Source organism: Podarcis bocagei (genome assembly GCF_964188305.1).
Source record: "Podarcis bocagei genome assembly, chromosome: 2".
In the NCBI taxonomy this organism is placed as follows: Eukaryota; Metazoa; Chordata; class Lepidosauria; order Squamata; family Lacertidae; genus Podarcis; species Podarcis bocagei.
In genome coordinates, this window is record NC_138126.1 from 39,934,428 (window position 1) to 39,948,544 (window position 14,117).

Genomic DNA, 14,117 nt, shown 5'->3' on the forward strand with positions numbered 1-14,117 from the left:
CCAAACGCCAAAGAAAATGCAAACAACCCAGTTCTACTGAGCCAGTGTGGTGTAGTGGTTAAGAGCGGTAGTCTCGTAATCTGGGGAACCGGGTTCGCTTCCCTGCTCCTCCACATGCAGCTGCTGGGTGACCTTGGGCCAGTCACACTTCTTTGAAGTCTCTCAGCCCCACTCACCTCACAGAGTGTTTGTTGTGGGGGAGGAAGGGAAAGGACATTGTTAGCCGCTTTGAGACTCCTTAAAGGGAGTGAAAGGCGGGATATCAAATCCAAACTCCTCCTCCTCCTCCTCCCCTCCAAATTTAATATGGGTTTCACATGTGAATTCATATCCCACATCACCTCAAGCAAATTCTGAAGTTGTTTTATTTCCAGTGAATTTATTCTCATGCAATTAATCTGCTCTGGTTTCTCTGTCTGTCTCTTGCTCTACTGTTGCATGTTTCAAGTCTCCAGTTTCCTTCCAGAATGCCCACTTTCTTCTCAAGCTTGTCCAAAGACCTACAAAACCAGCTTTCCATCTTGGATACGGAGCAGGAGGACTAAAGCCAAAATTGTAGGCGCACTTACCTGGGAGCAAGTCCCATTGAACATGGTGGGGCTACCTTCTGAGTAAACATACAAGGGCTACACTGCAGTTCACTCAGGACCGTGTGCCAATTCGGCAAAGGGCTGTCAGCTCTTCCCTCCAGATCAGCTTAGTGATAGCAATGGGAAGTGTTGCAGGTTGATGGTAGACCATCTGCTTTGGAATTCAGAAGGACCCAGGTTCACTTCCTGGCATCTCCAGGTAAGGCTGGGAGAGATTCCTATCTGAAACCCTGAAGGGCCACTGATTGTGAGTGCAGACATGAATACAGAGCTAGATGGACCAAAGTGACTGGTTGAGTGCAAGGCAGCTTCCTATGTTCCAGTGGCAGCAACAGGGGGCAACAGAAGCACCATGATCTGCAGCACATTAGCATATCAAACTGTTGCTCTGGGCAATTTTTTGAGACAGATCTACATCTGGAGAGGGACCGGGTACCCCCAAGGCATGCTACCGTACTGTGAACCTTCGGCACACTCCATGTTTTTATAGCAGCTCTTCTAAGAATCCAATTTAAAATGTTTCAAGCCCTTGACAGGAGTACAATCAAGATCTCAGCAGTGGGGGCTGTTTGGACACTTGGTATGGCACGTATCATTCCTAAATTGGAAACCTAAGAAAATGTCGAGAGGTCTGCAATTTCGCAGCTTTTCTAGCTAGTCCTTAACCAGGCATCCAATTAGTGTTGCTCGGTCTAAGACAATTCTGCTGCAGAATGTAAACTGAACATTAATCATTGGTTACGGCATGAGAAAAATCATTAGGTCATTGCCTGAAGCTCTCTTGAAAGAATCACATACACACACACACACTGAAGCTTAAGCTACATGCTATTTTAAAAACAAAGCCCAAGCCCAAGCAGCCTGGATGGGCAAGACGTCTAAGCAGAATAAGTAATTGTACAAACAGAGCGGTTACTAAAATGTAATCTCTGGCCCCTTTTCAGAATCAGAATACTCCTTAACCCAGTGCATATTTAAATCCAAGTTATGATTAGAATATAAAGCCCCTCACAGCTGGGCCCCAGTTTACGTGCAGGATTGCCTGACTCCATATATACTGCTGCAGGTACCCTCCTGAAATTTGGCAGAATCCATTCCTTCAGAAGGGGTTACCTTGTCTGCACAGTTCATCCAGTGCTGAGCCCCACAAAGGTGCTTAGCATAAACCCCTTGGGCCTATTTTTCTGTAATTTGGCAGAATTTATCTGCTCTGAAGTGGTTAATCTGCCTGTAAATTCCATCAAGCTCTGTAAAAAAAATATAAAAAAATGATGTGGATGGAGTTATAGCCATATTTAAATTTCTCTATAATAGTGAAAGCTTAATATTTCTGAATTAGGTTTTGGATTTGGGCCCTGTGCCAAACTGGATGGGCTCCAAAGCACATTAGACCAAATTTCACTCTTTTCTGAAGCAGGGATCCAGACTTAATCTCTGCCCCTACAATACAGAACACCTCCTGCAAGGGAAGATTCTGGCCCTTCACACATGGCGAAGCTCTCTGTGTGTACGTATAGAACCTCTTACGATGTGCACCAAACATGCAGATAGGCAGTGGATGCCTAGTACATATCATCCTGTGAGCCCCGCTCCCATATTTTTGGAGCACAGGTGGAGGACTTCCTGAGGACCTCAACTTGTGTGTCTTGTTGGTCCAGTATATCTGAAGGAGCGTCTCCACCCCCATCGTTCTGCCCGGACACGGAGGTCCAGCGCCGAGGGCCATCTGGCGGTTCCTTCGCTGCGAGAAGCCAAGTTACAGGGAACCAGGCAGAGGGCCTTCTCGGTGGTGGCACCTGCCCTGTGGAATGCCCTCCCACCAGATGTCAAAGCGAACAACAACTACCAGACTTTTAGAAGACACCTGAAGGCAGCCCTGTTTAGGGAAGCTTTTAATGTTTGATGCATTACTGTATTTTAATATTTTGTTGGAAGCCGCCCAGAGTGGCTGGGGAAGCCCAGCCAGATGAGCGGGGTATAAATAATAAGCTGTTGTTGTTATTATTATTATTTGACCTAGCAGGATCTGCACACAAACTATGCTGATCTATGCTTAGCCTGCTCATCAGGTGTGCCAATTCTATGGGGGTGAGGTGTCTTTGGCCCCCTCAATATCTGTTGGTAGACTGCTGAGGCCCCTCAATGTTAAGTGGGTGGAGGAGGCTGAGCACAAAGTTTAGCATGGCACAACTTCGATGGGTGGCTCCACCTGAGTGCGAGAGAGTAGGAGCCCCAGGCATTGAAGCTGTGCCACGCTGGACTCTGCACGCAGCCTCCTCTCAACAATGCAACTTTGGGTGCGTGCGTGCTACACACATGACGTCACACACAGGCGATGATCGTACACGTGATGCACACATGACGTCACACGTGTGCGCCGTGCGTTGGACCCCCTTAATCTTGGGAGCAAGGTGGCACCTCTGCTGCTCATAGGGTGAACTACACATTTGAAGAGTAGGCACACCAGCCTCCATTCCTCTAGCTAGATGGGAATCCAACTGATCAACACTTTTACCATTGTGTGTCTCTCTGGAATTGTAAAGTGCTTTGATTCAATGTTCAGGTAATAACATGATTACAATATATAATAGCAGAGAACTCACAAGAGCTCTTTTACAATACCCTAAAGAGGTCTGCCCAGGAGCCTTTCTCCTTACATATATATCTGATGCATCCCAAAGTGAAATCCTTTGAAAATATATTTTCCAGTCTGCTGCTTTTAGTGCAGGTAGTCATTCTCAATAATCTGTCAGGGCAATGAACGCCTTGGCTGTCACATTTATTCTTAAAACTAACATGTATATACATCTTTGCGTTGTCAGCCGTGCAGATTATAAATGTCCTTTCTCTTCTGCACCTAATGGATTGGAATGAACTATACAAGTATAATTCACTCCCTCCCCCTGCTCCGCAATAGCATAATGGCCAGGTAGCTGCATGCTTGCCTTACAGCTTTCGCGTATGAATAGATCTGCATGGCTTTGGAAGAAGAAGGCAGCTGCAAATGCCAAGTCTTTTCAGCCCTTTCTGGCCACGGCAGTGGCTAGTATGTAGAAATGGGCAGGAGCATATGAACACATTAACAGGCTGAATCAGGCCAAAAGCCCACCTGGTGTAGCACACTGTTCTCTCAGGTGTCTATGGGAAGCCCACAGACAGAATCTGAGCACAAACAGGACTCTCCCCTCCTGTGATTCAAACCGGTATTCAAAGACAGTGGAGGTAGAATGTAACCAACATAGCTAGTAACTATTGGTAGCCCTCTCCTTCTTGAATCTGTCTTATTCTCTTTTAAATACAGTGGTACATCGGGTTACAGATGCTTCAGGTTACAGACGCTTCGGTTTACAGACTCCGCTAACCCAGAAATAGTACCTTGGGTTAAGACCTTTGCTTCAGGATGAGAACAGAAATTGCATGGCGGCAGCAGCAGGAGGCCCCATTAGCTAAAGTGGTGTCTCAGGTTAAGAACAGTTTCAGGTTAAGAACGAACTTCCAGAACAAATTAAGTTCTTAACCCAAGGTACCACTGTATATCCAAATTGGCAGTCATCGCTACATCTTGTGGGAGTAAATGTCTTAATTTAACTGTGCACTGCCAATTCAAAGGAAGGGCAGGACACCTGTAGAGGATTCAGGGTCAAACTGGGCAAATAATAATAATAATAATAATAATAATAATAATAATAATAATAATAATTGTATCCTGCCCATCTGACTGGGTAGCCTCATTAAGTACCCACTGTGGGGGTAAAAGAACTATAGTAAACACTACTGGTTCAGACAGTCAAATGATCTGACTCTGTAAAAGGCAGCTGGGTATGTTCAGTGCTTGACTTGCTTGCTTACTTATAAGTAAGGCCTGTTGAAATTTTTGCCTGTTGACATAATTTAATGGCAGTTTGGGTTCTCCATGCATTTTTCAAGGGCAGGAGCGAGAGGCCCTCCAACCCAGGTTAGGATTGTAGCACAGAGTATTTTTTCAATAACCCTTCCTCCTTGTGATGTTGTTTGGCACTCTTTCCCCAAAAGTTGCTATTCATCCCCCCAAACTGATTTTTGCAGCAAATGGATGAGGTAAAGGACCACATATTGATGAGAAACGACCATTTACAATTTTGACTGCAGCATCTGGTTCTATTATGCACTAAAATGACCCCTGCAGTCTTTGGTCTGCTTTGCTGGTTTATTTTTTAATGAGTTATCTGTAATGGAGACACAACACTGTGCCCACCTGAAAAGCAAGTAGTGTCTCTTGGATTATGTAACACGAGCATCATTTCATTGAAGATGACAATGCAGAGAAACACCACCGCTCATTCCTTCCTATGCAGGCCACTTAGAAGTTACTATAATTATAGTAAGTAAGCAAGCTATGGTGCTAATATTGATGTAATTGTGGTTATCAGATGAAGTTTGTTGCTACTGAGGAAGTAATAAAAAGTAACTCATAATAACCACTGAATGATCTGCCCACATTTTTATAGCTATTCAGCTCTCTGAATAATTAAGGCATGCATATTAAGTTGGGGGAGATGAATAAAACTAGGGCAAATTAACATTTTTAAATCAGGCTCAAAGCTGCATTAAAGAGCTGCTTTTATTTTCTTTGTTTTTGGTGCATGTTGCAGAGAGCTTATTAGAGAAGTGTTTATAAACTTCCAGTAGGCTCACATATTTACACAGATCGCTGTATTTTATTTTACAGGCAATTTAAGAGTCTTTTAAAAATACTGGGCCTGATTAGCATCTTGCTGGCATTAAGTAGGATGAATTTTGTTGTATATGTGACTGGGGAAATGCAACACCAAATGCATCTTCCCAAGGAATCTTACCTACCCAGGAGGAGAGCCAAATTTGCCTCACTTGAAACAACCCAAAAATGAACGTGCATTGGGAGATGTCTGTGGCTCAATGCAAGTAAACGATCTGAGAGCCAATCCCTGGTAGATCGTATCCAAGGTTTTTCAGGCAGCAGGGCTGCAGTTAGGGATGGAAGAATCTGTCTGTTTGGGTTTTTTTCATTTCTTCAGTCTCATATTCAATTCTCCACATTTCTGCAGCAATTTGCTGCAATTTGCTTTTTAAAAAAACAGCCTTATGAAAATGATCAGCTTTTCAGTGAGAATTTCTCCTAATACAGTGGTACCTTGGGTTACATACGCTTCAGGTTACAGACTCCGCTAACCCAGAAATATTACCTCGGGTTAAGAACTTTGCTTCAGGATGAGAACAGAAATCGTGCTGCGGCAGCACAGCAGCAGCAGGAGGCCCCATTAGCTAAAGTGGTGCTTCAGGTTAAGAACAGTTTCAGGTTAAGAACGGACCTCCGGAATGAATTAAGTTCTTAACCCGAGGTTCCACTGTAAACACATTTTTGCATACAGTGTTGACCAATGTACACATTTTTTGCAAGCAATCTCCCCAATCATCTGTAACATGCTGTCTCTGAAAAGTGTTCAGATATGGTAGCTGCATATGGTACCAGGTTATTAAATGGAGTTGGTTGCTTGGAGCAGAATATACTGATCATATTGGCTGGCAATTGTTTTCCAGGACAAATTCACAGTGATGGTGTTGGCTTTTTAAGCCCTAGATAAAATTGTATGTGGGTGGCTTCATGGCGCAGGGCCTTCTCAGCTGTGGTGCCAAAGTTGTGCAACTACTTGCTTTTAAACAATTGGGAAAAACCCTTTATTGTTGCAGGCTTTGGGAGTTCTTTAATTGGATGCTTCTTTTTCTAATTTCTATTTGTCATCATTTCTAGGTGTTACCAGCAATTAATATTAAACATTTTAATGGAGGTGGCAAGAGTGACAACAAGAAGAACAGTAATAGGGCTGGGCTATTTGTGGACTGTATCAAGGATTCCATTTCTCCACCCTCTGCAGCATCCATTTGCAGTTCTAGCAGACAGATAACTGGGTGCCTTTCTAATGGTGGATTTAAACTGCTAGAGTAAGGTTACCAACTTCAATTGATTTTGTATGGGGACTGATTTGTAAATCCGGGGACTGCCCCTGGGAAACGGGGATGTCTGGTAACCTTATGCTAGAGTTGCTAATAAATATGCTGCCTTTTACAAATAACAACCACACACACACACACACTCACTCACTCACTCACTCACTCACTCTTTGGTATATTCCATTATTTTTACTGTAAACAGGAATTAACCACCACATTCCTTGTGTGCTTTCTGCCCATTGTGAATGATTGATTATACACTCAACTTGCTTGGTAGGAATGACTGGCTGTATAAAAAGTAATCTTGCAACCCAGATCTAGCACCCACCTCTCTTATCCTTCCAAAGCGCAGTGCAATAATATCAAACATTCACCTCCTTCAGGCATTTGCTGCAGAACAGGCAAACATGGAGGTAGCTTTGCCCCCTGGGCAATGACATTCATGCCAATGATGGTTCTAACCTGACACACATAGATGGCTGAGTCAAAAGTCTTAGTCACCTGCTACTTGCATATAAGGCATGAGCCTGTAGAACAAGGAGTAGGGCTGTGCTTTGAGCCCCACCCCCATTTTTGCTGAATTTGCTTTCAGTAACCATGGATTGGTAAAGGGTGCGGGGCGCGCTGTGGGTTAAACCACAGAGCCTAGGACTTGCTGATCAGAAGGTCCGGTGGTTCAAATCCCCGCGGCGGGGTGAGCTCCCGTTGCTCGCTCCCTGCTCCTGCAAACCTAGCAGTTCGAAAGCAACACAGTGCAAGTAGATAAATAGGTACCGCTCCAGCGGGAAGGTAAACGGCGCTGCTCTGGTTTGCCAGAAGCAGCTTAGTCATGCTGGCCACATGACCCAGAAGCTGTACACCGGCTCCTTCGGCCAATAAAGTGAGATGAGCGCCGCAACCCCAGAGTCGGTCACGGCTGGACGTAATGGTCAGGGGTCCCTTTACCTTTAACCATGGATTGCATGCAGTTTTGTGAGCCCAAGTTGCTGCTTGCTAGTTTGGGGTTTTCGTGAACAGGACATCTGAATAATCAGGTGTCCTGATAGCTGGAGACCCTACTCGTGGGCAGCGGCGTAGCGTGGGTTGTCAGCACCCGGGGCAAGGCAAGTAATTAGCGCCCCCTAACCCCTAACCTGCCGCCGCTGCCAGCTTCTTCTTGCTGCTGCCTGGGCTGGGGTATTTATGGTAAGGTAGCCACGGCGGCGGTGGCAGGTCCGTGTCAGGTGATCTGAGGCGAGTTGCCGCTGGCGCTGCCGCCCAAACGATGCCGCTTGCCCGGAGGAGGAGGAGGGCAGAGAGGCAAGGAAAATGCAACATGTAAAAGGCGAAAGATTTATACGATCTGAGGAAAAGCCACAGTGATACAAGGTCAGAATACGGAGAGGACTAAAATGACAGAGGTTGGAAAGTAACAATTGGGAGTTGCTATAAAATTATGGACATTGGGATGCAGAAAGGGGGGGTATGGGGAAGTCCGAGAAAAGAGGTTTATGAAAATAGGTGATGAAATTATACATGTATGTTTGTCCTTTTAAGTGTTTGTTTGTTTTCTAAAATTTTGTAAAACCAATAAAAATTTTATAAAAAAAAAAAAGGAAAATGCAACATGGCCCAGCAGCTGCAGCAGCAGCGGCGGCGGGGCTGTGAGGAGGGGCTGCTTGGCGCGCCCTCCGCGGCCCTGACGCTCGGGGACCGCCGCCAGCGCTGAGAGCCGCTGCCAGCTCGTCGGTTCCGCGAGACATGGGGCTCTGCTACAGCCTGCGCCCGAGGCTCTTCGGCGACTCCGGAGGCAGCGAGCGCCCCCCCAGATGTTGCGCCCGGTGCGGCCGGCCCCCCCCTGCACCCCCCACGCTACGCCACTGCTCGTGAGCAGGAGATCAAACAGTAGGGTTCCTGTTCATGTAACTGAAGGTGAGGGCAGAGTTTGGCAAGAGTGCACCTTCTCCCCTGTCTGTATTTGCTTTCACACCAGTATTCTGAACACCCAAATATTATTTATTAGAAGGAACCATCACTTTTTGGTTCATACTGAGAAGCTACTTGCTCTGTTTAATGTCCAAGCAGAGACGAAAGAGCTGCCTGCAGACATCAACTGAGAAATTAAATAACTTAATGTGGTAGGCTTCCACTTATAAATATAAATGACAGATTTATTATGGAACGCAGCATTATGTTTTTAAACAACCTCAAATGCAAGGCATATCTGTAGAATGAAACTGGGTGGAATAAAAGGATATGCAGCACAACTAGGATCAAATAAGATGCCATGGCGGGATGGACTGGGAAGTCTTGAGATATGAGTTCACCAAAGGTAATTGTATGATGTATATATTTAATGTTGGAAAATGTATATTAAAAAAATGCAAGGCATATCATGACCTCACTGAATCACAGGCAGTATGAGCCATACACTATTTAGCCTCATGCGGAGTCAGCCCAATATATTTTGGGACCTGAGCAGGACCTCAAAATGGTGCCACTCTCCCCAGCAGGGAAGAAGGGGAAAAGAAAGATTGACAATGGGATCCGCTGCCCCGGTGGATCCTGCCACCTAAGGCAATTGCCTCACCTTGCCTCCTGGGTAGGCCGCCCCGGCCTGATGTATAACAATTAAAATTGGTTTAGCTCATTGATGAGGTTAAATTGCTTAAATATCTGCACATCATTCTAACAACAGTTGATGTAAAGCCACCACTCCTTCAGGGTAGCTTCTCCTGTTATAGGTACATCCCAGTCTGGGCAGCCTGTGCAAAGTCCAAGATGACATCAGATGCTGCATGCATAAGAAGAGAATGCAAGCACTTAAATGGAACTTAAATCAATGGAATGCTTAAAACTGGGCAGCTTGTGACTGGCATTTAAAATCAGTGTGGGCTTGATGTGTGCCACGAGGTTTCATCTAATTCTTGAAATCGCTGAAGCTAGCTCACTTTTTTCTGTGCTTGAATGATAGTCATTACTGAGACATGTATAGATCTTACTTATACCTTAAGGGTGATGAGTCCTGAGGTTCTTGAAGCAAACAGTTATTCCAGGCCACCGGTTATACTTCAGCCGATACGCAATTGTTTGCAGGTTTAAAAGAAGCTGATGTTCTCAGAACAGGAGAACAGGGAAAGGAGCAGGGTGGATGGAATGGAGGGGAAACTGAGAAGCAACCATCTAATTCTTGATTTCCTGCAACAAGCAGTGGTTGGACTAGATCAGAAGTTGGGAACCTGAGCCAAAGAGGCTCTCCAGTCCTCTTTCACTTATTTTCTGACTCTTCTCAGGCCCCACCCCTTAGCCTCAGGCCCCACCCCTCACTGCCCCTGCCATTCTTTCTCCTTGCTGCCACTTCCTGTTCTCTTAACACCTGCAAATAAGAAGGAAATGGGGGCAGCTTCTTCTACTAGCCTTACACTCTCCCTTTAGGTGCCTGTGCAGGTTGGACCATATTGGTAAGGGATAAATGGTCCATTCAGAGAAGGTGCCCCACTAACAGCATCTTGGCCTAAGAGTCCCCCAAAATCTGGAATTGGCCCTGACAATTGGTTTTTCCTCTTTAAACAGAGCCAGTGGGCATGATTCTTGCATCTATGAATAATACCTTTTTTAGAAGCATGTTACTTGCATCTGTGAATAATGTCTTTCTTGGCCCAAGGGACCGTATTTTTAATGCCACAATTTGTACACTGGCAGAGATATTTCTGTACCCCAAAAGATACGCAGCACATCGTTTGTGAAGTGTGTGAGTGAGTCCTACTTATACAACTTTTTCCTTTAAAAAGTACAGACTGACAACGCCAGGGGGCTGCTTTAGTGTAGTTGGATATGCCCTTTTCAACTGACATGAAATATATGTATGTTTGCACTTAATGATCTCAAGAAAAGTATGAAAGGTTACACGGAGAGCCACACTGTGATGAGAGATGCAAAGTGACATGGAAGCATTTGAGCAAGTTTCTTGCTGAATGAAATCATAAATTCACCATAAATGCTTTCCAAAAACAAATGATGAAAAGGAACAGAATGAGCTGGCGTCATATCCCATAGCCTTCTGCTAACCCATCAGTAAAAAAAGGTAAAGGACCTCTGACAGTTAAGTCCAGTCGCGAACGACTCTGGGGTTGTGACTCTCATCTAAACGGCCTCGGTCCAGTATACCTGAAGGAGCGTCTCCACCCCCATCGTTCTACCCGGACACTGAGGTCCAGCACCGAGGGCCTTCTGGCGGTTCCCTCACTGCGAGAAGCCAAGTTACAGGGAACCAGGCAGAGGGCCTTCTTGGTAGTGGCGCCCTCCCTGTGGAACGCCCTCCCACCAGATGTCAAAGAGAACAACAACTACCAGACTTTTAGAAGACATCTGAAGGCAGCCCTGTTTAGGGAAGCTTTTAATGTTTGATGTATCACAGTATTTTAATATTCTTTTGGAAGCTGCCCAGAGTGGCTGGGGAAGCCCAGCCAGATGGGCAGGGTATAAATAATAAATAATAAATTATTATTATTATCATTATCATTATTATTATTATTATTATTATTATTATTATTATTATTATTATCTTGCTTTACAGGCCGAGGGAGCTGGCATTTGTCCTCAGACAGTTTTTCTGGGTCATGTGGCCAGCCTGACTAAGCCACTTCTGGCGAACCAGAGCAGCACACAGAAACGCCGTTTACCTTCCCACCGGAGCAGTACCTATTTATCTACTTGCACTTTGATGTGCTTTCGAACTGCTAGGTTGGCAGGAGCAGGGACTGAGCAACGGGAGCTCACACCATCACAGGGATTTGAACCGCCGACCTTTTGATCTGCAAGCCCTAGGCTCAGTGGTTTAGACCACAGCGCCACCCGCATCCCTTAACCCACCAGAAGGAGCATTGATTAAATAAACAACACAAATTCCCACTCCAGCACTTACTTCCTTATGATGGGACTTTCACACTACTGAATTTCTCCATATAGAAATGTGTGCATGGGCAGATGACCTTATGAAAGAAGAATAATGGGGGCTGGGCAAGCAACCAACCCTCACTGTGATGATGGCTTCACTTCTCCATTATTTCACAGTAATACTCCTTCACATGGCCATTGTGGCTATTTGTGCAGTTGCTTGAAGAAAATCAGTAATATATGTAGCTCCTGGACAGGCAAAACTGGAAAGGGAGGGGGCTGAGGTAAAGGAATTGCTACTAAGTGCATATCAGTTGGGGGATGGAATGGCACAGGCCTACTCTTCCATTGTGAAATTATTTTGTACGGTTGTGTTTTATCACTGCACACCGCCCTGATATTTTATGATACGATAGTCTATGAATACTTTTAGGAGTAAATAAATATTTTTAAAAATCAGGTGGGTAAACACCTGATAAGGGCTAACAGCACACAATGTTTTGGTTTGATTTTGTTCTGTAAACCTCCCTGAGACCTCCGGGCATAGGGCAGTATATAAATTCAATAAATAAATAAATTCAATAATAAATAAATTCAATAAATAAATAAATTCAATAAATAAATAAATAAATTCAATAATAAATAAATTAAATAAATAAATAAACAAAGTTGTGGTAGCTATCTCAGCATTCAGAGATTTCACAAAATTTTAAATGATGAAGTCCAATTCCAAAGAAAATCATTAATTTTTAAAATTTGAAATCGAAAGGTTTTGGAATTTTGCAGAAACCCCATTATTCCTTCACAAACTTGCTTTTAAGAAGCAACAGTTTGAAAAATAGTTACACAAAACATCCAGTAAATATTATAATATAAATGCTGACTTTTTACCATGGAACTTGATAAGTGCGCAGAAAAAAAAGTTCTGTGTGTGTGCGTGTGCCAAAGCCTTGGTAACTTTCTGTCCCAAAGTTTCATAGGAACCCTATAATAAGGTGTCAGACACTGAGTATCCGGAGTAGTCTTAAAAGTATTATCAAATGAATACTTTTTCCACTTTAAAGTATCACACAAGGATGTTCCTTTGTCAAACCTTATCATATTTCCACTCGTATAATCACGAAGCTTTCAGACTGGAAGCAATTATTTTTCAGACAAAAAGGTTTCTGGTTCTTTGGAGAATTTGCCATGCTCCAGTAAAAATTATTTTTTTTACCAGGGCATATTTATTGAAAATTCCTTTAGTTCTATGTTTGATTTTCAGTCTAAAATTCATAATACCGTTCCTCTGAAAGAACATTCTGAGCTTTATCATCCACTGAAATGTAACTTTTAACAATTGGCATAATTTTCCTTAAGCCACATCTTAAATTCATTCTGTACACAATATGCATTAAAAAACACACCAAAAAACCTCTTGACAGTGTTACACATGTTGGGATACTGCCAGGGAGACAAAGTCCATCATGGCCCCAAGCCGTCTGCCGGACGATCCATCGATCTCCCGTAGGCACTAGGCACGCAGTATCAGCAATTAGCGACATGAGTTTCTAGAAAATATCTTGCCACATTCTAGAGCTCATGCACACTCTATCAGCAGATAATGCACAGCAAAAGTCGCACTCAGGAGAGCATTATTTACAGGTTTATTCAGCGTTGATCAGAACAAAGAAAGACATGACTGCCCGCGTCAGTGTCTCCAGCACAGAGAGAAACGAAAGCAACAGAAAACATAAACATCCTGTGAACAGGAAATACGCAGACTCTGTGACTCAAAGCCTGCTCCCTTTTAAGGTGGAATGGAAATATCCTAACAACACACACATCTTTTAATGCTTACAATTTTCAAACATTGCCTATATTTGTTTGTGTAAGTCTCTTTCATTAAGTGTCTCAGGGCATTAGATACTGGTGTGTTCTACACTGTGTCAGCCGTCTATATGAGTAGATTAGGCTCCCTAATGGAGATGGTTGCCCTCATGTAGGGCAATGGCAGCAGAGATGGCAACATGTCAGTGGTGAAACCAGCTAACACATCCCCACTCTCTTACCTTTGAATGTTGATTTAATCTAGAAAATTAGCTAGATGCTTTAAACAGAGTTTACATAGAAAACCTCAATGAAAATCTTAGAAGTTTTAACACCAATAGGTTTTAATTAAAGACTGATTCCCTCCAGTATTTTGGACTACATGTCCCATCAGCCATTCTGTGCCTTTTAGTACTGTTGACCATAGTTTCCTTCTGGACCATCTTAATAGGATGGATGTTGAGGGAACTGTATTATGATGGTTCCAGTCTTCAGAGCCTTATTCAGAGAGTAGCTCTGGATGAGTACTCCTCGGTTCTCTAGTACTTGTGCTATGGGGCTCTGCAGGGTGCTGTCCTGGCTCAGTCACTAAGATCATTTGCAGGAGTATCATTCGTTCTCCCTTGAGTTGTTAAGGCTCATCTGACAAGAAGAAACTGGGCCTTTAATGTCACTGGCTCAGCCAATGCTTTGCCAGTAGAGATTCAGCAGGTGCCTTCTGTTTAAACCTTTAAATGCCTGCTGAAAACTGCTGAAAAATACCTTTCTAAAACAGTTACTGGATGATCTCTGGTTTTAAATTCTAATGTGGCTTGTATTGTGCATGTTGTGTGTGCATATCGAGGGAGTGAGGGAGAGAGTTGCAAACCACTTTAA